Here is a 23436-nt window from a genome sequence, read left to right as displayed (position 1 = left end):
TTCTTTTTCTTTCTTTCTATCTTTTTCTCTCTCTCTCTTTTTCCCTTTCTTTTTCTCTTTCTTTCTTTTTTCTCTTTCTTTCTTTCTTTCTCTTTCTTTTTTTCCCTTTCTTTCTTTCTTTGTTTCTTTCTTTCATGTTTATTTGAGACAGAGAGACAGAGAGACAGAGAGAAAGAGAGAGAGAGAGAAAAAACCTGCATGGGGGAGGGGCAGAGAGAGAGGAAGAGAAGAATCCCAAGCAGGATCTGCACTGTCAGCATGCAGCCTGATGATGCAGGGCTCAATCCCATGAACCATGAGATCATGATCATGACCTGAGCTGAAATCAAGTGTCGGGCGCTTCATCGACTGAGCAACCCAGGTGTCCCCCTGGTCTTTTCTTTTTAAAATATTCCCAGTTAACTTAATTGTAGAGGTAATCGTTTCCTGGATAGTGTCTTGCAACTCAGGCTTCCCAGTGAGCCTGGAATGGTCCTGCACATCTGCCTGTCTGTGTGTTGGCTTTCCTCAAGATGACTCACCGACAACCCACTTGACCCTCCAGTTGACTGAGTACCCAGCACCTGAAGGGCTACATCTTGTTCTAGGAAGCCGAAACTGAGTCCTTGATTTTTCTACCCCATTTATATGTACATAAAATGATCCTTTTTAGGTTGAGGTGGAGGTGGAAGTCGAGGTCAATAAAAAATGTACAAGCATATTGTACAAATCCTAAAAGAGTGTGGCTGATGTTTTCTCTATTAACATGTTCTAGGCTGTGGTTACATTTATTACAGTTTTACAAGTTAGGTTCCCTTTTACCTTTAAGTGTATCAACTCTTTCCTTTTTTAGCAGGAAATTTCTTTTAGATGTAGTATTTCGCTCACAGTGGAATGTTCTGGGTGGAAGAATGTCAGGGTCTCCTTCGTGCAGCTGTTCCTTCATCAATGCACGCTCACCTGATACTCCCTTCCTTGCATCAATCCACAGAGCGTTCCCCACTCTTAGGTTCTACACCTTCCATTCCCAGGTCCCTCATGATGGGATCTCTGTCTCTCCCTCCAGCCTGACTCACAGTGTGCTTCAGTGCTATCTCATTGCTGCACTCATGTACACAGCAGGCGCTTTCTATTTATTCATGCCAGCTACCCTCCCTCCTGAACACCTGGCTCAGACAGCAGCCCCCTCCTCTGTACCTTGTGACACCTACTTACTGACATCTTCTCGCTAGAGTGATCTCACAGTTTTGTAATGTTCTGGCTGTTTCCACTCTAAACTCTGAGTTCCTTGAGGTCCAGAACATTACCTTATTTTGTCTCTAGTGCCAATATAGAGTAGATGATTTAAAAAAGGAAAAGATCATATTACTCCTATGTTTTGCTGAGTTTTGGAACGCCCTATCTTAGTGGAATATGTGTCATTTTTGCTTAATGTCAACTGTTTCATCCCGGAGACTGACACTAAATATAATATTTAATAGCCAACAGCAGCTTAAATACTGACAAGCTAAATAAAAAGTATCCACCTACTGCATCATGTAACAGAAAAAAATAGGATAAGGAAAAAGTGTTTTCCCTTCTTTCTAAAACTAGTGTCATGGACAGGATTCTCTAACCATCCCTGTGGGAAAACAAAAGGGGCCACAGCTCATTTGAACTTGTAAAGACCCTGTTTTGCACTTTGGGGAACAGAGATGGATTTTCTTAGCTTTTCCTTCTGCCATGTCTTCGGGACTGTGGAGTTAAGCATCAGTACTGATGAATTTAACCATTTTCATAAAACCCTCCTTCACATTATTTCACGTGAACTTTATGATGCCCACAAATGAGATAAAAGAGGTATGGTTATCCCTGTTTTACAGACAGAGCCCTTGAGGTCTCAGAGTTTATACATGACTTTCCTGATGTCACCAAGTAGGTGATAGAGCCTGGCTCGTGGTCGAGTAGCCTAAATCTCTTTAAATGTTTGACAGGGATTGGTTTTGCCCTGCCCGTGTATTGCATGTTAGAATTCATTTTATGTAGATCCCTGATAAGTCTGAATTCAGAATATAAAGCAATGATGCCATGACTTATTTCAATATGTAGTTATTCTAATCTTTAGATCCAAAATACTGACAGGTGATTGATGACTAGGTAATTAATCACTGATTTCTTAGCAAGTGGAGACACTGTTCTTTATACAACAAACCAAATTGCTGTTTCCCCAGAAAGATAAGAAGGGAATTATTTTCCTTCTACAAAAAGGAACTGGCATGCTTTGCACTAGTTACATTTTACAATATGAAATGGGGCTGTGCTGATCATTTGAGGGAATTGGTTGCTTTTTTTCTCATGATTTGCTTTTGGTGGGAGAGGGGAGAGAATAGCATATTTCTAGACTTCTTCAAAAATCAGCTTCAATAGCCAGGTGCATGATTTTTTTTCCCAAAGGCTCAGCAATCAGACTAGAGCTTGTTAAATGTTTGTTGAATTGAATTGATTTTTTCTTTCAGCTGTAGTTATGTACTTTTGTGAGCAAATGGATGAATGTAACTGCTCTGGAGACCATGCAAATATTTGCCAGGTGCATAATCCGTACTTTTCTCTATCCAGAGCAGAGGGAAAACCAGGTACCCGTAACCCGGCATGGCACTGTAGCAAATTGCTTACTCTTTGCTTTTATATTTGCCCCTCTCGGGGATCTAGGTTTATGTGTGAGGATTTGGGGGGCTGGGAGGGACAATGAAACAGAGGATGATAGGTAAGAACTTCTGGGTAATGTAGTTGAGAGTGACCTGGCTACAGTATGAGGATGCAAACGATTTATTGTGTAATTTATCATGAAAGCCAGTTGCGAATACTTGTGTAAAGATTCTTCATTTCTAGCACCACTAAGGGCCACACTATTCAGCCTTTTTTTTCCCTTCAGGTTATAGGTATGTAGTACCCATAACCGAAGAATACTAGCAGTGCCTCTAAAAACTATTATCAGATGATTCAGTGGCAAGTTTTGCCCATGTCGATCTCACTCATTCTCTTACTATGTGTCAAAACGGTGAAGGCTAGTGAAAACACAGGGCACTGTGTCCTTTTCTTTGGATGGAGGCAGAGTTGATTGTAGATTCTCTCTCTTTTCTTAAGGTTTGTTTGTTTGTTTGTTTGTTTGTTTGTTTGTTTTTAAGTACTCTCTACACTCGATGTGGGACTCAAACTCATGACCCCCAGATCCAGAGTCACACACTCTTGTGGCTGAGCCAGCCAGGTGCCTCAATTGTAGATTCTCTTAAAAGGAGTTTCAAATTAAGCAGATCCTGATTTCCCTCAGCTAACCCTTCTGGTGATTTTAGCATGTTGCTGAAGACAAGACTTGCTTGAACAAGACTAAAGCCTACAGTTAGTCATCTGAGTAAATATGCTATAAATTTAAGTTGTGGTCAAGAAATCAGTGTTGATAAGGGATGGAGGAAAACACAAAATAGAAACAAACAAACAAAAAAAACCCAAAGCAAAATAGCAATCTCCAAAACAAAAAGCTTTTTTTTTTGAATATTGTTTTTCCATCCAGAAGCACAGGATATTTATGAATTTCTGGTTAAGTTGATGAGTAATACTGTGGTTAAGTGTGCTCTTTGAAATTTGACTTGAATACTATGCATCGTAGTGTTAGTTCTTGTTCAAATCCAAATGTTTGTTAATATCTAAAAGTAAGTAGGTTTCCTGTCATACCCCACTTACCACTTACCTCACACCCCAGCATTTGGTCATCTGCATTTTGGTGTTGAAGAGACTCCTTGTTCTGTGCAATAGTCTCTAGGGAGCATCTTTGTTTTTTAATTTAATTAACTTTTTTTCATGTATTCCTTTTAAATTTTATTTTAAATTTATTAGTCACAAATTTATTATTTAGAGTTGACACAACGTTATATTAGTTTCAAGTATACAACAGTGAGTCACCATTTGTATACATTGCATATATATATTCATGTGTATGTATATATATACATACACACATATATACATACACATATACACATACATACATACATACATACATACATACATACATATGTATACATGCATGTATATATATATGTTTACACACATACATACACATATATACCACATCTCTTTTTATCCATTCATCCAACAACACAGGTTGTTTTCATATCTTGGCTATTGTAAATTATGCTGAAATGAACGTAAGGGTGCATATATCTTTTCCAATTATTGTTTTTGGTTTCTTTGGTTAGATACCTAGTTGTGAAAATGCTGGATCATATGACAGCTCTAATTTTAATTTCTTCAGGAACCCTCACACTGTTTTCCATAGTGGCTGCACCAATTCACATTCCTACCACCAGTGCATGAGTGTTCCCCTTTGCCCTCATCTTTGTCAATGCTTGTTATTTCTTGTCTTTCTGACACTAGCCTTTCTGACAGGTGTAAGGTGATATCTCATTGTGGTTTTGATTTGCCTTTTCCTGAGGATTAGTGATGTTGAGCTTCTTTTTATGTGCCTGTGGCCATCTGGATGTCTTCATTGGAAAAATATCTACTCAGATCCTCTGCCCATTTTATTTTAATTTCTAAAAAAAAATTGTTTAAATGTTTATTAATTTTTGAGAGAGAGAGAGAGAGAGAGCACGAGTGGGAGTAGAGCAGAGATAGAGAGGGAGACACGGTATCCGAAACAGATTCCAGGCTCTGAGCTGTCAGCACAGAGCCTGACGTGGGGCTCAGACTTTGCAACGGTGAGATCGTGACCTAAGCTGAAGTTGGAGGCTTTACTGACTTAGCCACCCAGGCGCCCCAGTCCTCTGCCCATTTTTTAACTGTTTTTGTTGTTGTTGTTTTTGTTGTTGTTTGTTATTGAGTTATATGAGTTCTTTATGTATTTTGGATATTAAGCCCTTAGCAGATAAATGATTTATAAATATCTTCTTCTAGGGAACATCTTTGCATTTCCAAGCCTGTGGTCATTATGTTGTAATTCTAACAGTCAAAGCTGGAGATTAGTTAGGATTATGATACCCACTCCTGAGTGAGAACATGAACATCCAGAGGTTTCAATGTGTTACTCAGGATCTTGCTTCTCAGGAAGGGTATGGCACACACAACTCCTAGGCCTGTAGCCTTGGTTCACAGAGCTCTGCTACAGCTGCCCTCTCACTCTAAGGTCTTGGTTAAAGCTGAGAGGTTTTCTTTGTAGATTTCCATGAAGAACACAGCTCAGGGAGCTGATGATCAGCTAAGATGCTGTAAGTTGGTGGGCACACGAGCTCAACTAACTTCTCTATGCCTGGTGTCTATTTCCAAAGTAAATAGGGGGGGAGAAAAATCCGCTCTTCATAGGCAGTGATTTGGGTTAGAGTAGAAGCAATTAAGTGTGTAGTGCTGAATATTAGTTAAAAAAAGAAAGAAGTAAGAGTAGATAGCTAAGGGCATATGTTTCCATTTGGTGTTCTTATTGACTGAGTTATATGCATTACTTGAATTAGATTTCTCCCTAAGAGGAAGTAGCAGTTGAGGACACTTCTTTTCCTGGTGGTGCAGTCACCCTAAGATATAAACGTGGCCTGAAAATTTGATTTTGTTAGAATAATGGTACTTTATATTAATGTCTACTTTTTGGAGGATTTGGAGGATGGAGGTTATTTACAAAAATCCTCTAGAATAAAAGTTGTAAGAAATAACAAATGTCAATATTGCTCAGATGAAGGACTGGATATCCCAATGAAACACTCAAGTCTCAGAACTGACTTAAGTCAAAACACGGCCCTGTGGGCTTGTGTGCTGTGGAAAGTCACATTGAGGTTACATGCTACTATCTCTCTGGACTTGAACCTTAGAAGTTAAGTGGCGTTCAGAACTCTTTTGGCAGTTCGCTAAGGAAGAATCTCTTTGTATTTTTTACCCCGGGTCCTCTCTGGGCTCAGAAGTTTCATAGATTTAATAGGGACTTTCGGTGGTAGTTCTTGACTGTTCTTGTGGTTCATGTGTCTTTTTATTTTTTTTTTCCAACGTTTATTTATTTTTCGGACAGAGAGAGACAGAGCATGAACGGGGGAGGGGCAGAGAGAGAGGGAGACACAGAATCGGAAACAGGCTCCAGGTTCTGAGCCATCAGCCCAGAGCCCGACGCGGGGCTCGAACTCACGGACCGTGAGATCGTGACCTGGCTGAAGTCGGACGCTTAACCGACTGTGCCACCCAGGCGCCCCCATGTGTCTTTTTTAAAGTTCATGGACTAAACCCCATTCTTTTAACAGTAGAAGCATACTAGTATGCAAGCATATAAGTAGAGTGGGTATATACAGTACTTATGCCCATTATATGAAAGGCTCCATTCCACAATGTCATAAGGAAGACAGATACTTACTACTTAGTATCCCTGCTCCACAGATGAAGAATCTGAACCTTAGGAAGTTTGACATGCCCTTGGTCACACTGACAGTAATGGCGCAATCTGGCAGCGAGCCATCTGCAACCTTTTGACATCAAAGATTTAAGTAGATATAATTCATTGGAAGAATGAAAGCATGGTGGGACCGACTGCTCAACTCAAGAGTTCAGTGATCTAATTAAATGTTTAATTTAGATATTTCTGGTTTAATTGAGAACTACAGCCTCTAGTTCTTAGGATACCTTTTAAAGTGGAGGAGCCACACTGACAAGCCATCCTTCAGTACTGTCTACATGCTTTATTGCTCCTCTCTGACCAGTTAAAAAAGGTCAAGAGTTATCTTGCTTCTTGCAGGTGACCTAGTAATTCCGCCAATATGTGAAATATATGTTCTTTAAAATATCGCACTTAAGAGGATAGGTAGAAACCCAGCCAAAATATGTTGTTATTCTAGAAGGTTCTTTGACTTGGGTCAATCAAGTAACCTTGACACTACTTCTGCATTTCTGAGCATTAAAACCTTATTCATTTTCAGACAGGAGACCTGGGTTGAATCTGATCTTTTAAAGTGTCTAAGAAGAAAGAATTTACCACGTAGTTTAGGAGTATAAACAGAAGTTTAAGAAGTTTGTTGAAAAACCTCTGTCCTTAAGTACCCTCAGGTATCTTAAAACTCTTTATTTATTCCTATTGATATGCTAATCACAAGTTGCTCTTCAGTGTTCAAGCATTTTCTCCGAGGAATTTGTACTGCCTGTACTTGCTTCATTAAGCTGTACAGTGAAAAAGTTCCTTATTTACATAGTGGTACCAACCCTTGCATCCAAAGTAGTCTGAGTTAGAGAAGTTCACTGAGTATTGAACACATCTGTGTCACGGATTCATCATTTTGAAGTCATTAGTTGCTTACTGTTGGATAAATGGACATAAGAGGACACATGGCTAGGTGAACTTTATGTATGGGATAACGGTCTCCCTTCCTACCTAGAATGAGATAACCTTGTGGAGTCCAAAGACTAGAAAAGTGAATAGATAGTTCTAAGGATTATCTAGAATTTTCATGCCACATGAAATAATGGAAAATTCTATAGATCATTCTGGATTTGAACCCAAGATGAACCTCTCAAAAACTGAAACACAGACATTTACTTTTTACTTTTTGCATTTGCCTGTGAACTAGACCTTTAGTGTCCCAAGTGTGATCTGCTGTCCAGTAGTGTGGTTGTCACCACCTGGGAGATGGCTAGAAATGCAGAATCTCAGGCCCTCCCAGAACCTGCTTTTTAACAAGATCGGACAGGTGATTATTCATATGCATATTTAAATTGGGGAAGCATGCACTTAGTTAGGCCCTGAGGACTAGAGATCACTTGATTATGTGAAACACCCTTCCTGATTAAAGAGAAGGCGTTAAGTCCAGATTTGGGGTGGGCTGGGTGCCTGAACAGGGCATTTAACTTCTGTGTTGAACTGTTCTTCTGGGAAGTGAGAAGATGAGGGTAAGGCCTTGATGCCCAGTGCTGGCTGGCTTGTCAGACCCCAGAGAGATAAACCACATACTTGAGTAAGTGAAGAGGAGAAAGCAAATCTTCTTAGCAATGGCAATAACCAGGATACATGATGGAGTCTTATAATACTTAGTGGAAAGTACATACAGATTTGAGACATTTGGCTGCTACGATGCATTGGAGACTTTCCTCTGAACTTTTATACGTTTAATGATAGCCCTGAAACTCTGACAGTCTTAAAACTCTGTCCTTACCGATATTGCAGAACTTCCTGTGGTGCTGTTATATTTCATATTAAAATGAAAAGAAAAAAAGAGCAAGAATGTGAGAATAAATGAATTCTGTTCAACTTGAAATGTTGAAATGAAGATTCACTTAAAACACCTAATGGAAAAGATGATACACAATGCAGTTTTTGTAGGAGTTCTTCATGTGATTAATCATAGAGTATCTAAAAAGACTTTCTTTCAAGGGTTAAGAGATAGATCCAATGATTTATAGTGATGGGTTAGAAAGTGGGGTTATTCACACAAACCTACTTCTCTATCTGCATGCATCATATACACACTTGTACATACAAATATTCTGCCTATGGTGGCTGCAAATAGTTAATGAGATAATGCATATAAAGGATATATGGGACACATTGAAGTGTCCAGTAAGTGGTAGTTATTATTATAGGAAGCAACAGAGCAAAGTGTTTTAGAGCAGAGGCTTTGGCATGAGATCCTTTGGGTCCAGAATCTTGGCTCTGCCGCTTGTTGGCTGTTTGACATGGGGTTAATTGCTTAACCTCTGTCCATTGTGTCCTCTTCTAAAAAATAGGAATAATAATAGTACCTACCTCACAAGGATTAAGTGAGATAATGCATGAAATGCATTTAGAGGAATTTCAAGAATGAAATGAGTACGCAAACCCACACACATGAGTTAGCTAGTGTTGGATATTTGCAGTATACTCTATGACCTGGAGTCCAGTTAAATGATTGAGAGTCTTTGGACATTCCTTTCTTTCTTTTTTTTTTTTTTTTTAATTTATTTTTTTTCAACGTTTATTTATTTTTGGGACAGAGAGAGACAGAGCATGAACGGGGGAGGGGCAGAGAGAGAGGGAGACATAGAATCGGAAACAGGCTCCAGGCTCTGAGCCATCAGCCCAGAGCCTGACGCGGGGCTCGAACTCACGGACCGCGAGATCGTGACCTGGCTGAAGTCGGACGCTTAACCGACTGCGCCACCCAGGCGCCCCTGGACATTCCTTTCTTTAAACCAAAGCAACAGAACTTTAAACTTTTTGTATGGAAATCTTTTACTTATTTGGTTATTTAACTGTAATACTTAATTTTTTCTCATCCTAATTGAATTTCAATAAGGAGTAAAATTAACCTGAAAGAATATTTGAGACAGGGCATTATCAGGTGTAGTCCTTGAATCCTATCAGATGTTTTAAAGAGCTCTTTCATGCTGGGAGTTGAGATTAGCTACAAAGTAGCTCCAGAAGATACTTCAGAATCCTGGATCAGACAGCCCACTTCTTAATCTAGATTCCAACTCAAAAATGTATATTGACTACCAGCTTTGTTCCAGGCACCATTCTAATACAGGGGGTAAGAGCATGAATTTAGGCCTAAGCAGACCTCAGTTCAAATCCTGATTCTATTATTACCAGTGACAATATTTTACGTAAATAGTAGGAGGATGATGGTATAGCTAATATTGGCAGTGGTGAATAAGCCAATAGAGAACCTTGTTTACCCTTTTCAGCATGTTTGTAATGATGTTATATGCTCTATCTTATTTATTTTGTAGTCTGAATGCTCATGAAAGATATACAGAATATTTTTCTTTGGGCAGCTCTTTCAGCTCCCTGGGGCAGATTTCATTGGCCATTAAAAAAAATAATAATAATGTAAGATCTTGTTGCTCTGGGAGTAGATAAGTTCCTTCTGTCTGAGTTAACAATTCCAAGACATACAAGAAAAAAAGAAGCCTTAGGATACTACTTTTAGAAGGTCCTGGATTCCACTGGTTTCTTTTGATTCAACAGTGAATCTATGCTCTGAGGGAGCTAAAGCATGCAAGAATAGATTGATTTCAAATATTACTTGAGGAAAATATCCTTCTCTATATTCAAAACATGACTGAAATGGAATGGATTATTGGAATGCTAGACATTCTGGGCCAGAAAATTATTCTGACTTTCCATCATCCGTTTTGACAGGACCCCAGCAGGTCGTTTTTAGAAAATGTGTCAAATTTGTGTTAAGCAAGGGTAAACAATCTAATTGTGTGATGCTGTCTCTTGGGAATCAGGAGTCAGCTTCCTCCAGACCCCAGAGTGACTTGTTTATGCTCCAGGGCTGTCTGACCCTCGTAAAATTATCCCAGCCGATAAGACTGGACTTGCTGACCTCATTTTTTTGTGAACATCTCATTCTTGGGGGGGAATCTTTATGAATTATCTGCTTCCCTCTGTATAATGTAAGAACTGTGTAGGATCATTTCATGTGCTAGTGAGAGATGCTTTGTCCCAACCAACAAATATTTCATGTTGTCTTAACAGTTTCACCCACTAGTTCTGAAAAACATTATGATATATGATTTAAAATGGAATTAAGTAATCAGACTAGTATTCAAAATTTCTAATTTTCCAAAAAGCAAACTTTACTGCTACTATTAGTAGGAAACCCATCATTTTAACCACACTTTCAAATATAGTACATACTGGGTGCCTGGCTGGCTCAGTTGCTAGAGCATGGGACTCTTGATCTCAGGGTCATGAGTTCAATCAAACCTCACATTGGGCATGGAGCCTACTTACAAACAAACAAACAAACAAATAAATAAATAAATAAATAATATAGTGCATACTTTTCAAATTAAAAGTGCTTGACACTGTCCCACCAAATCACAATGATATTGGACCACTATACTTTAAAACGTACCATTGTCAGTTGTATTCTGAGGCTTACCTGAGGAGGAACTAACTACCCAGGGCCACGGTAGGACTCTTGTGGGTGGGTCCTAGGCACTTTTCTTTCTGTTCATCTGACTCCATAAAAATTTTTGAAAAATAGATTTTACACCTACTTTGGTATAAAGAAAATTACGTTAATGTTATATATTAAAACACTTTCTTTGACCTAAGAGTTCATTGTTTTCTTCGTATTTCAAAATTAGCATGACAATGACAGCTGTGAAAGGCACTGTGGGGCCCTAGGTACTGTGGCCACCCATGCCTAATGGAGGAGTCTGCTTGTACCTGCCCATCCCCATCAGGAGGTCTGGGTTCAAGGTGGTGGTGGGGAACCCACAAGAATGACATGTACCTGAAACCTTGTGTTTTATCTTAAAAGTTCAGTTGGATTTTGCCTTTTATACTATGGAATACTCATTGTTGCTTCAATTTAAAATTATTTGAACTTAATTCCTACAGAAAGATATACTTAAAAAAAATCTGTGGTTTCCTGCCCCTACTTGGCATAGGGTGGTGACCCTTCCCCCCAAAATAATCTATGGTCACAGGAAGGGATGAGGTTTATGATGGATTCACATACAAAACAAACTACAAATATTATCCTAACCTTTTGTGACTGTGAACAAGTGATCTTCAGGTGAGTAAGATCCCATTAGGATTCTCAGAAGAGCTTAGAAGAGTCTATACAGCACGATTTAGTTTCAGGCTCATTTATAATAAACGCCTCCTTCCTTAGGGCCTCTTGTGTGATTTAGACTCTCAGCTTATTTCTAGCAAAGAGGAAGAACAGTCACTCTTGATGACACTAAAATTCTTCTTTTCACCTGCTCCTTTTTAAGAAGTCACATTCTTAGGTTTCCTTGGCATTAAGAGGAGGACGACTTTTCTCTGTGTCCTCTCATTACTGTCTTATCCAGGACAGGCTATTATAAAAGCTTTTTGTTTGTGAGATCAGTTCTCGGATTCCTAACTTCCCCTCTCAAACCTAAATGCCACACTTGAAGTTCTCCCAAATTGCTGCTGCTGCTCAGATGACTCCCTGGCATTGTATGCTTAATGTGAGACTCTTTATTTAGGTACTTTGCTCTCTGGAAAAGAAAATCCTAATGAGTCACCCAGTTTGCTGATTTCTTTGTAGGTGTGACCAGCTAAAGTGCCACCATAATGAAGTGGAAACAGAGAAGTCATTTGGATCAGGAGGATCAGGAGTTCATTTGTCTCCAGTCTAACATAGAGTATTGGCTTCTCCTTATTTCTTATTTTATTTTATTTCATTTTTTTTTTTGTGACAGACCCTTTGCAGCCAAGGGCACTGGAGACTTGAACGTCAGGGATTCAGGTATTAACATAGAACCAGGCTGGCTGCTAAAGAGAAAAGAGATACTGTGCTCTGTGTGTTTGGTGCCTAAGCTAGGATATTTTGTCATTTTTCTTCTTCTTTTTTTCCTAGCAGGTGAACAAAAGAAAGATGGGCATCATTATGGTTCCAAAAGCCAAGTAGGAGTCACCCCTAACATCTTAATCTCCTGAATTTAAATCCATGACCAAGCTTGGCTGACTCTACTTCCTTAATGCTTTTTAATTCCCTCTTCTGTTTTCTGTCTCTACCACCATTCTTCTTATGCAGGCAATGAATATCTGTCTGCTGAGCACCTCAGTGGATTGTCCCCTGATACTATCCCCAAAGCCCCTGTATTCCCATTGTGCAGCCAGTGAGGTCATACGAAAATGCTTATTTGATCGTGTCTTTCTCCGGCCCAAAACATTTCAAATAGTTTCCCATTTGATCAAGACCGAACTTAGCCTACAAGGCCCAGCATGATGTGACTGTAGTCTCCTTCTCCAAAATCAGTTTTATTGCTGTTCCATCTCACTCTCTGGAATCCAGACACACTGCTTTCTTTTAATACAGCAAACCCAATTTGTTCCTGTACATTTCAGGGCCTTGGCACATACTGTTCCTGCTTCCTGGAATCCTCTTCTCCTCTTATGAACTCCTTCAAGTAATTTCCTCACAAAACCCTTTCCTCATCTTCCAGAAGGTCCTAGGCCCTGTTTTGAGTTCTCATAGTCTCTGCACACTCCTTCAGGGTGTAAAGCTCAGTTTATAGTGGTGTATTAGTTGGCTAATGCCTGACTCCCTCATCAGACTGGAAACTCCATGGGGACAGGAACTTTCTGCTTTGCTTATCATAGTATTCTCCATAACTAACATGGTACCTAGTAAAGAGTAGATGCTCGATAGGTAAGGGAGAAGTATAATGTTGCACATAGATTATGTGCTTAATATGTACATGAATAAACGATGATACTTACGCATGGCAGTCATCAGAAAAGACGTCATTATGAGCCATATTTCTAACAGGGCAGAGTGTCACAGAATCCATTTTCAATGATTTTTTTTTCAAAAATGGTAAAATCAATGTTTAGGGACTTGAAAGAGGAAGTTTTGTCTATAGTGACTCAGTTCTGAATATATTGTTAAGCTTTTAGGGTAGTTAATGGTCAACCAGGCAAACAGGTGGCTGATTGCAGTGCCTTTTGTACTTGCTGTTTCATCTACCTGGAATCTTCTCCTCCAGATACCCGTATTGCTTGCTCCTTCACTTTCTCTAGTTTCTGCCCAAATGTCGTTTTATTAGAGACCTTCCCTGACCACCTCATAGGAACAACCCACCGTCTAGACCTCTCATCCTTTTCCCTCCTTACTGTTGAGGTTGAGTTCCCACCCTGCCAGATTGTGTGCTCTTCTTTTCAGTCTCTTTCCACTAAACTCTTTCTTGAGGATAAGGATTCTGTTTGATGAGTCCTCTGCCCCTAGGAAATAAATTAATGTTTGATGCCTAGAAGACACTAAAAGCATATCTTTTCAATGCATGAATGATCATGGTGAAGAAATCCTCAACATTTTATCCCCTTGCTTCTAAGGAATAAGGATGGGAAAAAAAAAGTCCACTTTCATCTTTTGACCTCTTTTTGCCCTTCACCCCAAATTGGCTATCCTGGTGTTTTCTCATTGCTGATGCAGGGAAAGCAGCTTTGGTGTGGCAGGTAGGAGCCAAGGTTGAGTTCCCACCCTACCAGATTGTGTGCTCCGTTTCAGTTCTTGACAGTCTATTAGAAATCTATAACTCTTAAATACTTGTGCTTCTGGGACTTTCTTCATGAGCCTAAGATTTAATTGCAAGCACACACTTTTGCCATGTGGCAAAACTAAAAGACCTTAGGGTATTTTCACTTAAAAATAGCAGCTTGCTCTTCATTAAGCAGCAGCCTACTCTTGCATTCAGTCCTTCTCCTGGCAAGATGTAATATAACAAAGGAAGAGGCTGGTGGTCACAAGCCAGGACATTGCAGGGCTCATTAATTACTTGGAAAATGGTGCCTGGGTTGTGGCCAGAATCCCAAACAAAGAAAGGAAATAGCTCCTGTTCTCCAATTGACAAGTTGATGAGTGAGGTAAGAATGAAAATCATTTGGGTAAGTAAAGGGGGGAAGAAATCAAATGGAAGCAGTAGTTTTGTTCAAGAACAAGTATACAATTAAGACATATTCCCAGCCCTAAGGGGATTGATTCATATCAGTTGAGACCATGGAAATCACTATCTGCGCCCAGCCATGCGATGAATTCATTATCTCTAATAAAGGGATTGGGGACACCAATTTAGGAAAAGTGTTGATGGTGTTAGAGCCTGGGCCAAAGTACATGATATGTGTACGAATGAATTATTAATCTCAACAGCTTCTAAATCGGTTTGTTCCTTATGGCAACTTTGTTGTAAATATAGAGAGTTAAATACTCTTACTCCAGAAAATAGGATCCATAATTTTGGCAAGGCTAAGAATCCTAAACCATTGGAGCAAATTTGTTGTAACTAAATGGAGAGAGTTTTAAGCAGTTAAGAAAAATGAGAATTTCTTAATGTTGATATAGAAAGATAATTTAAGAAAAGTACAGTTAGTGGATTAAACCACCTGATCTTCTTGTGATTATATTTTTTGGGCAACATTCAAAAAACTTAGGCTTTGACTTCTAGAATTCTGAGCTGTGCAGAATACATAGGGAGTGCTGATCATTAATACTTTGCTGACATGAGGCCATCAGTCATTCCTTTCTTGGGTGCATTTTGTACAGTTTTCAGTACTGATTGGCCATATTATGTCTCTGCTATAAAAACTGCTGCATTAGGGAAAAATGAATATCTGTCTGCTGAGCACCTCAGTGGATGAAATGAAAACACATATACACACACTCCCACCCCCACCCCTACATCCACTATCACCACAAAACCGTTATAGAGAATCAAGACCTTCTTGTGGCTGTTTCATAGCCTATAAAGAATATAAAGAATACTTGCTTAGGGGCTCCTGGGTGGCTCAGTTGGTTAAGCGGCCGACTTCGGCTCAGGTCATGATCTCGCGGTCCGTGAGTTCAAGCCCCGTGTCGGGCTCTGTGCTGACAGCTCAGAGCCTGGAGCCTGTTTCAGATTCTGTGTCTCCCTCTCTCTGACCCTCCCCTGTTCATGCTCTGTCTCTCTCTGTCTCAAAAATAAATAAATGTTAAAAAAAAAATAAAAAAAAAGAATACTTGTTTATTGAAAGAGATAGATACTTTTGGAGTTTGTAGACAATTTCAAGGTTAAGCTATGTCCTTTGGGAGGAGGTTACCAGAACTGCCCACTGACACTGACAGTCATGTGTTTAACTTCCCAGACATGTTGAAAGCAAAATGAAATTTAAAGTCTCACTCTAGTCACAAAGAGAGAAATGCAAACAGAGTCAAGATCCAGGCATTAAAAGAGAATTAAGTTTGGCTTAAATTTTTGTTGTTGTTTTTTGCTTTTTAGGGGACGGGGAAGAGAGGATAAATAAAATGGAACTGTTTCTAGGAAGACATACAGACTAAGAGCTGAGTTGGGTACTGGGAGAGGAAGGGGAAAGCACAATAAGTTTGAAATATTGATTTCTGCTCAGACCAGACGTGTTGAGGGCTTGGTTTGTAAATTGGTTGAGCAGGTTCATGTGAAAAGGGGGCTGCCCTTTTCATTTTACTGAAACAAGTGAGTGAGGCATTGAGACTCATTTGTGCCTTTGAGTAAACCACCAAACAACTCTTAAATAGCTCACTTGGTTATGATTGTATGCTGGGTCTGGAGTCAAATCAAAAGAATCACTGGAGAAGAAGACTAGAACCCCTGATTACGATACATACCCTAGGAGACACTTGGAGGAGCAAGAGAAAATTAGATGCAGTATAAATAATCTCTCTATGGAAACCATGCAGGATGCTTAGTTATGGTACCCATCAGTCTAGAGGTTGACTCCAAAGAATCTGCACAAGGCATAAGTGACCCAAGTTTCTGTTTCAAACGGATGAAAAGCAAGTGCTGTGGGAGTCATTGGTACCGTTCATCTAGTAGTTGTGTGCTCCCTTTACTCTTAGCATATGGTGGTTCTGACAGTGTCCTCTTCTGGATGAGTGGGGCCATATGACTAGTTGTGGCCAATGAAATTGATGGAATAAAGCCTTTCATTACTGATGCACTTTTCCCTTGTCAGGGTGACCAGCATCCCTAGAGATGGTGGCTTCTCATCGTGCCTCAGTGTTTTGTTTTGTTTTTAAGCTAAATGAAGTTGATACTTCCCTTGGTTTTCACTAGTTTTCCCCTACTGTCCTTTTCTTTTTTTTTTTTTTTTTTTAATTTTTTTTTTTTCAACGTTTATTTATTTTTGGGACAGAGAGAGACAGAGCATGAACGGGGGAGGGGCAGAGAGAGAGGGAGACACAGAATCGGAAACAGGCTCCAGGCTCTGAGCCATCAGCCCAGAGCCCGACGCGGGGCTCGAACTCACGGACCGCGAGATCGTGACCTGGCTGAAGTCGGACGCTTAACCGACTGCGCCACCCAGGCGCCCCCAGTCCTTTTCTGTTCCAGGATCCCATCCATGACACCACAATGCACTTACTTGTCATGTTTCCTTAGGTTCCTCTTGGCTCTGATAGTGTCTCAAACTTCCCTATTTTTGATGACCTTGACAGTTTTGGGGAGTACTGATTGGGTGTTTTGTAGGATGCTCTTTGATACCCTGATGTTTTTCTCATGGTTAGGCTGGGTTTGGGGGAGGAAGACTGCAGAGGTAAAATGCCATTCTCATCACATCATTAAGGGTAGGTACTATCAACATGACCTGTCCCTGTTGATGTTGACCATGATCATGTGGCTAAAGTAGCATCTGTCAGGTTCTTCCGCTATACTTTTTTTTTTTTTTTAATTTTTTTTCAACGTTTATTTATTTTTGGGACAGAGAGAGACAGAGCATGAACGGGGGAGGGGCAGAGAGAGAGGGAGACACAGAATCGGAAACAGGCTCCAGGCTCTGAGCCATCAGCCCAGAGCCTGACGCGGGGCTCGACCTCACGGACCGCGAGATCGTGACCTGGCTGAAGTCGGACGCTTAACCGACTGCGTCACCCAGGCGCCCCATCTTCCGCTATACTTTTACTTCCTTTCCATACTGTCCTTTTTGGAAGGATGTCTCTATGCCCAGCCCACACGTATGGAATGGGGAGTTATTCTCCTCCTTGAGGACAGAGTATCTGTGTAGAATATTTGTAATTCTTCTGCATAAGAGATTTGTCTTTTTCTCTAATTTATATCAGTATGGACACAGGGATATTGTATTTTATACTTTGGATTATATTCTAGTACTACATTATTTATCTTGTTGCTCAAATTGTTCTGACTTTGGCCATTGGAAACTCTTTCAGTTATCTGTTGCGTCCCTTTGACACTGGAGATTTTGTTTGTTTGAGCACTTTCTTACTTTCTGGTATTACAGGATGCTCCAGAGACTTGGTTTTTGAGTTGACTGCAACAAGCAAAGCCTTTCTACTAACTTGTGAAGAACATTTATTCTTATTAAGAAAACAAAATTCCAGTAAGCCAGTGAGATTCTAGAATTGTTTGTTTTGGGGTTTAACTTAGATCAGTGATTCTCAAACTGTGTTTCTGGGACCAGCAGAATTAGCATCACCTGAGAACTTGTTAGGTATGCATATTTCCTGGTCCTAGCCTAGGCATCTTGAGTCAGAAACCCTGGGACTGGAACTCAGCAACCTGTGTTTACCAAACCCTCAGGTGATTCTGATGCAGTCTTATTTTTTAAAATTAAAAAAAAATTTTTTTTTTTAATTTTCAACGTTTTTTTATTTTATTTTTGGGACAGAGCGAGACAGAGCATGAACGGGGGAGGGGCAGAGAGAGAGGGAGACACAGAATCGCAAACAGGCTCCAGGCTCCGAGCCATCAGCCCAGAGCCTGACGCGGGGCTCGAACTCACGGACCACGAGATCGTGACCTGGCTGAAGTCGGACGCTTAACCGACTGCGCCACCCAGGCGCCCCTTAAAATTTTTTTAAATGTTTATTTATTTTTGAGAGAGAGAGTGAGCACAAGCAGAGGAAGGGCAGACTCTACCCCAGGCTGTAGACCCATTCACTGGTTTGAAATAAAAAGGAAGTAAATTAAAATTGGAATTGTATTCATTTTGTTTTGTTTAATTAGGTTTCTTGATAACCATAAGCTAGTAATTCGCATTGTAATGGCTGAGAAACTTGAGTACAATACTGTCAAGGCACAGTGATATCGGCTTTGGGACATGTTTGCAACATGTAACTTAACAGTTTTTTTTCATATTATGAAAGTAATATATACTTGTAGAAATTTAGAAATATGCAGAAAATGTGAATGAAAATCCTGAATCTTTCATAATTCCATGATTATTGCTGGTCTTTTTTAAAAATGTGTTTTCCTATATTTAGGATCATACTACATGTAACGTCTTATAGGTTTTTAAATGTTATAAGCATTTTCTCATGTCATCAGAATTCTTTATAATGTTTTGATGGCCAGATTAAAGCCCATTGTGTGTATGTGCCATACTTCATCAAACAGCTTTATTATTCACTCCAATTTCTTGCTATCACATCTTTGAACATAAATTTCTATGAATTTTACATGATTTTGGTATATAATCATATAAAAAATACTTCTAGATAAAACTAGGCAAAGACCAGTTAACACTGCCAAAAAGGGCAGCTGGGAGGGGCTGGAAATCAGCCCGTGACCTGGTATATGCCAACAAACACACCTTGCAGGTGCTCCCGAAGGCCTAGCCTGGCAGCCAAGGCGCACAATCTGAAAATTATAGCAACAGACTGGATTCTGGTAGTCACTTGACATCAGGGGATTCAGGAACTTGTAGAGTGTCCCAAGAAGCCTGCTGAAATGCTCTTAAGACAGGAAAAGAGGGGGTAAGAAGTCTTGTAGGAAGCAACGTGGCCATCAGTCAGCCTGGTACCAGTTCAGCAGAAGGACCTACTCTCTTCCACCAGCAGCTATCAGGCAGGGCCTACTGTATACCAGGCACTGTGCTGGGTGCTTGGGATACCTCACTGAACAGGCAGATACCCATCTGTATCCCCAGGGTCTTACATTCTAGCAAGGAAAATCTTCCTTGGATGGGGACTGACAAAAGCAAGGTAGAGCCCTGGTTCTTGAGGAACCAGAATACTGAGTGTGTTCCACACAGACTCAGGTGTGGGGAAGGGACAGAATCGATTATCAGAATGCACAAGGCGAGAGCCACACTCCTAGCACATCGGTGACTTACCATCATGTCATGGAGGAAAGACCTGGAAGTGCACTTTTCTGGTCTAAGGTCACATTGGTCCAAACAATTAGCACCTGGCTCGTCCTACAAATGGGAGTATAGTGCTGGTACCTGGATACTCATACAGGGTTATGGGAGATGGGAGTTAACTTAGTGCCAGTGACTGAAATGGAGACAGGAATGCATTACAGCATCTGGCCTCCTGCCTAGCATGTATTCTAGTAGGTTTTCAATAAAGTTTTGTCAAGGGAATGCATAATTTTGGAGAAAAGAAGGATGAGTATTGTGGGAAAGGCATGGGAGAAATAAGACTAGTATCTATGACATAGTCATTATGAGTTTGACTCTGGAGTCAGACAGTCCTAGGTTCAAATATTAGCTGTTCCAGAGGCACCTGGGTAGCTTAGTCAGTTAAGCATCCCACTCCTGATTTAGGCTCAGGTCATGATCTCACGGTTTGTGAGTTGAGGCCCCATGTCAGTGCAGAGCCTCCTTGGTATTCTCTATCCCTCTCTCTCTGCCCCTCCCCTGCTCTCTCTGTCTCTCTCTCTCGCTCTCAAAATAAATTTAAAAAATTAAAAAAAAACAATGAAAAAGCAAATATTAGCTCTTCCATTCTCAAAGCCCTTGAAACCTTGAACTGATTCCTTAACATCTCTGAGCCTCAGTTTCCTCCTCTGTAAATTGGACTAACCACAGGATTTACCATGCTTTAGGGTTATGAGGCAGTTCTTACAAAGAGCCAAGTGCATTTCCTTGCAATAAATAATTGTTAGTTAATAAGAACAACAATAACAATTATTAATTAATAATATCCGAGGGGATATTATTAACCTTTTACACATTCTCTGGTGAGGTCTGGCTTTCTTTTATATCATTGTGATGACCTTAGAAAATTAAGAAAAGTTACTGTTTTCATAGAGAAGATGAACTATGATGGAATTTTATGCACATCCATCTATACCCATCACCTACTACTCTTACTGAAATGAAGCCATCCCACAGCTTAGAGACCAGGCAAGGGAGAACAGAAGGATTAGCGTATGCAATATTATCTAAAATTTAATTGTTGATTGATTGAACATAAAAGACTTGGAGGGGGAAGCCACATAATGACCATATCCTTCTTCAATCACATTGAGATAATAATTACAAAAAAAATGGGTCCATATAAAAGGACCTGTTAGAGACTTGGAGGTACATGGTTGAAGGGGCAGATTAAGCTGCTAAATGGATTTGTTGTTCTCTTTTTGTGGGAACAGACTTTCTCCCTTCTGTTCAGGCTAGAATGATATTAGAGGGAAAAGGACCCAGAGCTAGGGTTCACTGTCAGTGTCCTATTTTGTTTTGGCCTTAGCTCATTGATCCCGAGGTATTTTGAAGTGCTCACTTTGGGAAGAGTCTAGGAATTCTTTTTGCCTTCTGAAGGTCTGTTGCTTGCATAGAAAATCTTGAAAAAATATTTCTAGAAGTAATCGAATGGCCGGGCACTTCCTCTGAACAGACAATCTTCTACTTTTGACTCTTGAGGAATGCAGTCCTGGAGAAAAATTCCATCAGGAGATGTAATAAGGATGGGAAATATATGGAATCGGCATCTGTTATTATGGACAAGGAACACCCAAGTGAGAGTAAGGGAGCTGAAGTTTCACTGGAAGTCCTGTCAAGTCCAAACTCAAGATTGAAGTGTCACACTGTAGCTGTCTCTGTGCCCACAGGATGCCGGGTTTAAACTCTGCACACACAGACAAACATTGCTGTTTCTACATTCAGCCTATGGACTTCATGTCCCTTCCTCACCCTTCCTTATCAGGGTCTCTTGCTTCTTCCCTGCTCAAAACCTAGTTTTGTTCTCCTCCTTCCTGGGCAGCACCTGTGTCACCCCATCTCACTGTGAGGCTCTTGTCCTTGCTCAGTCTTGTTCAAGGGGTATTTGTGTATTTGTTGTTGTTTTTCTCCTTCAGGACTTTCTGCGGTGGCCTGAGTCAGGCTACCCTTTGAGCTGCGTGCTCACATTCTCTTCCCTGTTTGACTGGCACAAGGTGCTCTGAGGTGGGCAATATGTACTTTATTGTCATTTTATAGACGAGGAAACCAGCAGCAGAGAGGCCACAGTTGCTGGGAGGGGTGGAGTTGTGTTGGAGTCCAGAGCTCTCTCAGGCAGGAGGTATCTGTGCTTCTCATCTTGATGAGAGGTGTTTTTGCTTTTGTTTTTTGTTTTGTGGGGTTTTTTAAAAATTTATTTATTGTTATTTTTTTTAATTTTTATTTTTTGAGAGAGGGACAGAGACAGAGTATGAGCAGGGGAGGGGCAGAGAGAGAGGGAGACACAGAATCTGAAGCTGGCTCCAGGCTCTGAGCTGTCGGCACAGAGCCTGATGCAAGGCTTGAACACACACACTGCAAGATCATCACCTGAGCCGAAGTCAGATGCTCAACCAACTGAGCCACCCAGGTTCCCTTAGTTTATTTATTTTGAAACAGACAGGGTGCATGAGCAGGGGAGGGGCGGAGAGAGATGATCCTAAGCAGGTTCCACACTGTAAGCGTGGAGCCTGATGTGGGGCTCGAACTCACAAACCGTGAGGTTGTGACCTGAGCTGAGATCAAGAGTGGGAAGGTTATCCAACTGAGCTACCCAGGCACCCCATCCCTATGAGAGTTTCAGAGAGCATGAGGCTCTCTGCCAGGGGTAGCTATGCTGTTGGGGTGAACAAAACGAAAAGCTGGGAACTTATTTTAAGACACTGTCCTGGAGCATGAACTGTATTCTTGCCCTGTTTTGCTGGCCTTAAACATAATAATATTTATTTGGTATCATTTATGGGTGTAGAATAGAAAAATTGGTTCCTTCAAGGATGCATCGGAGTTGTGTCCTCCAAAACTTTGAGTCCTTCCAAAACTTTCTGTATATCTGGGAATGGTGATCAAGAGATTCTCTTCACTGATCCTGATTCAGGACATTTGTCGACTGACTGCCTATCTCTCAAGCAGAGCCCTGACCTGGAAATAAGCCACAAAATGTGTGTCATCAGGTACCTCAGAGAAGCCTATGGGCCTGATTCCTGGAGAGATCTTCAGGCTTGTACTCAGAGCCATATATGCTTCTTTTTTTAAGTAATTACAGAAGCTTGTAGCTTACGATACAGCAGATTACTGTGTGTGATTTTTTTTTTTTGTTTTTTTTTGTTTTTTAAATTTTTTTTTTCAAAGTTTATTTATTTTTGGGACAGAGAGAGACAGAGCATGAACGGGCGAGGGGCAGAGAGAGAGGGAGACACAGAATCGGAAACAGGCTCCAGGCTCTGAGCCATCAGCCCAGAGCCCGACGCGGGGCTCGAACTCACGGACCGTGAGATCGTGACCTGGTTGAAGTCGGACGCTTAACCGACTGCGCCACCCAGGCGCCCCCTGTGTGTGATTTTAGGCAAGCACATGGACAGCAGGAAGTAGTATCCCTGAGAGAGGAGAGAGAAAGACTGTGAAAATGAAGCGCAAACCTAATTTTTATTTTTACTTATTTATTTTTAAATGTTTATTTTGTGAGAGCAAAGGAGAGAGAGAGAGAGCGTGTGTGTGTGTGTGAGCTGGAGAGGGGCAGAGAGAGAGGGAAAGAGAGAATACCAAGCAAGCTCTGTGCTGCCAGCCTGTAGCCTGAGGCAGAGCTTGATCCCACGAACTCGTGAGATAATGAACGGAGCCGAGAGATAATGACCTCAGCCAAAATCAAGAGTTGGATGCTTGCACTTTCAACAATAGCCAAATTATGGAAAGAGCCTAAATGTCCATCAACTGACAAATGGATAAAGAAAATATGGTGTATATATACAATGGAATACTACTTGGCAATGAGAAAGAATGAAATCTGGCTATTTGCAGCAACGTGGATGGAACTGGAGGGTATTATGCTAAGT

General features: G+C 40.6%; 1 protein-coding gene across 8 annotated transcripts in view; it reads left to right on the top strand.

The window, feature by feature from the left end:
• Positions 1 to 23436, top strand: part of TNIK (TRAF2 and NCK interacting kinase) — a 405908-nt gene that overhangs the window by 95868 nt on the left and 286604 nt on the right. The gene's annotated exons all lie outside the window — the stretch shown is intronic.

This window comes from Puma concolor, chromosome C2 (assembly GCF_028749965.1).
Source record: "Puma concolor isolate L17-30 chromosome C2, mPumCon1.1.hap2, whole genome shotgun sequence".
NCBI lineage: Eukaryota > Metazoa > Chordata > Mammalia > Carnivora > Felidae > Puma > Puma concolor.
This window is presented reverse-complemented; position numbering and strand designations above follow the sequence as displayed.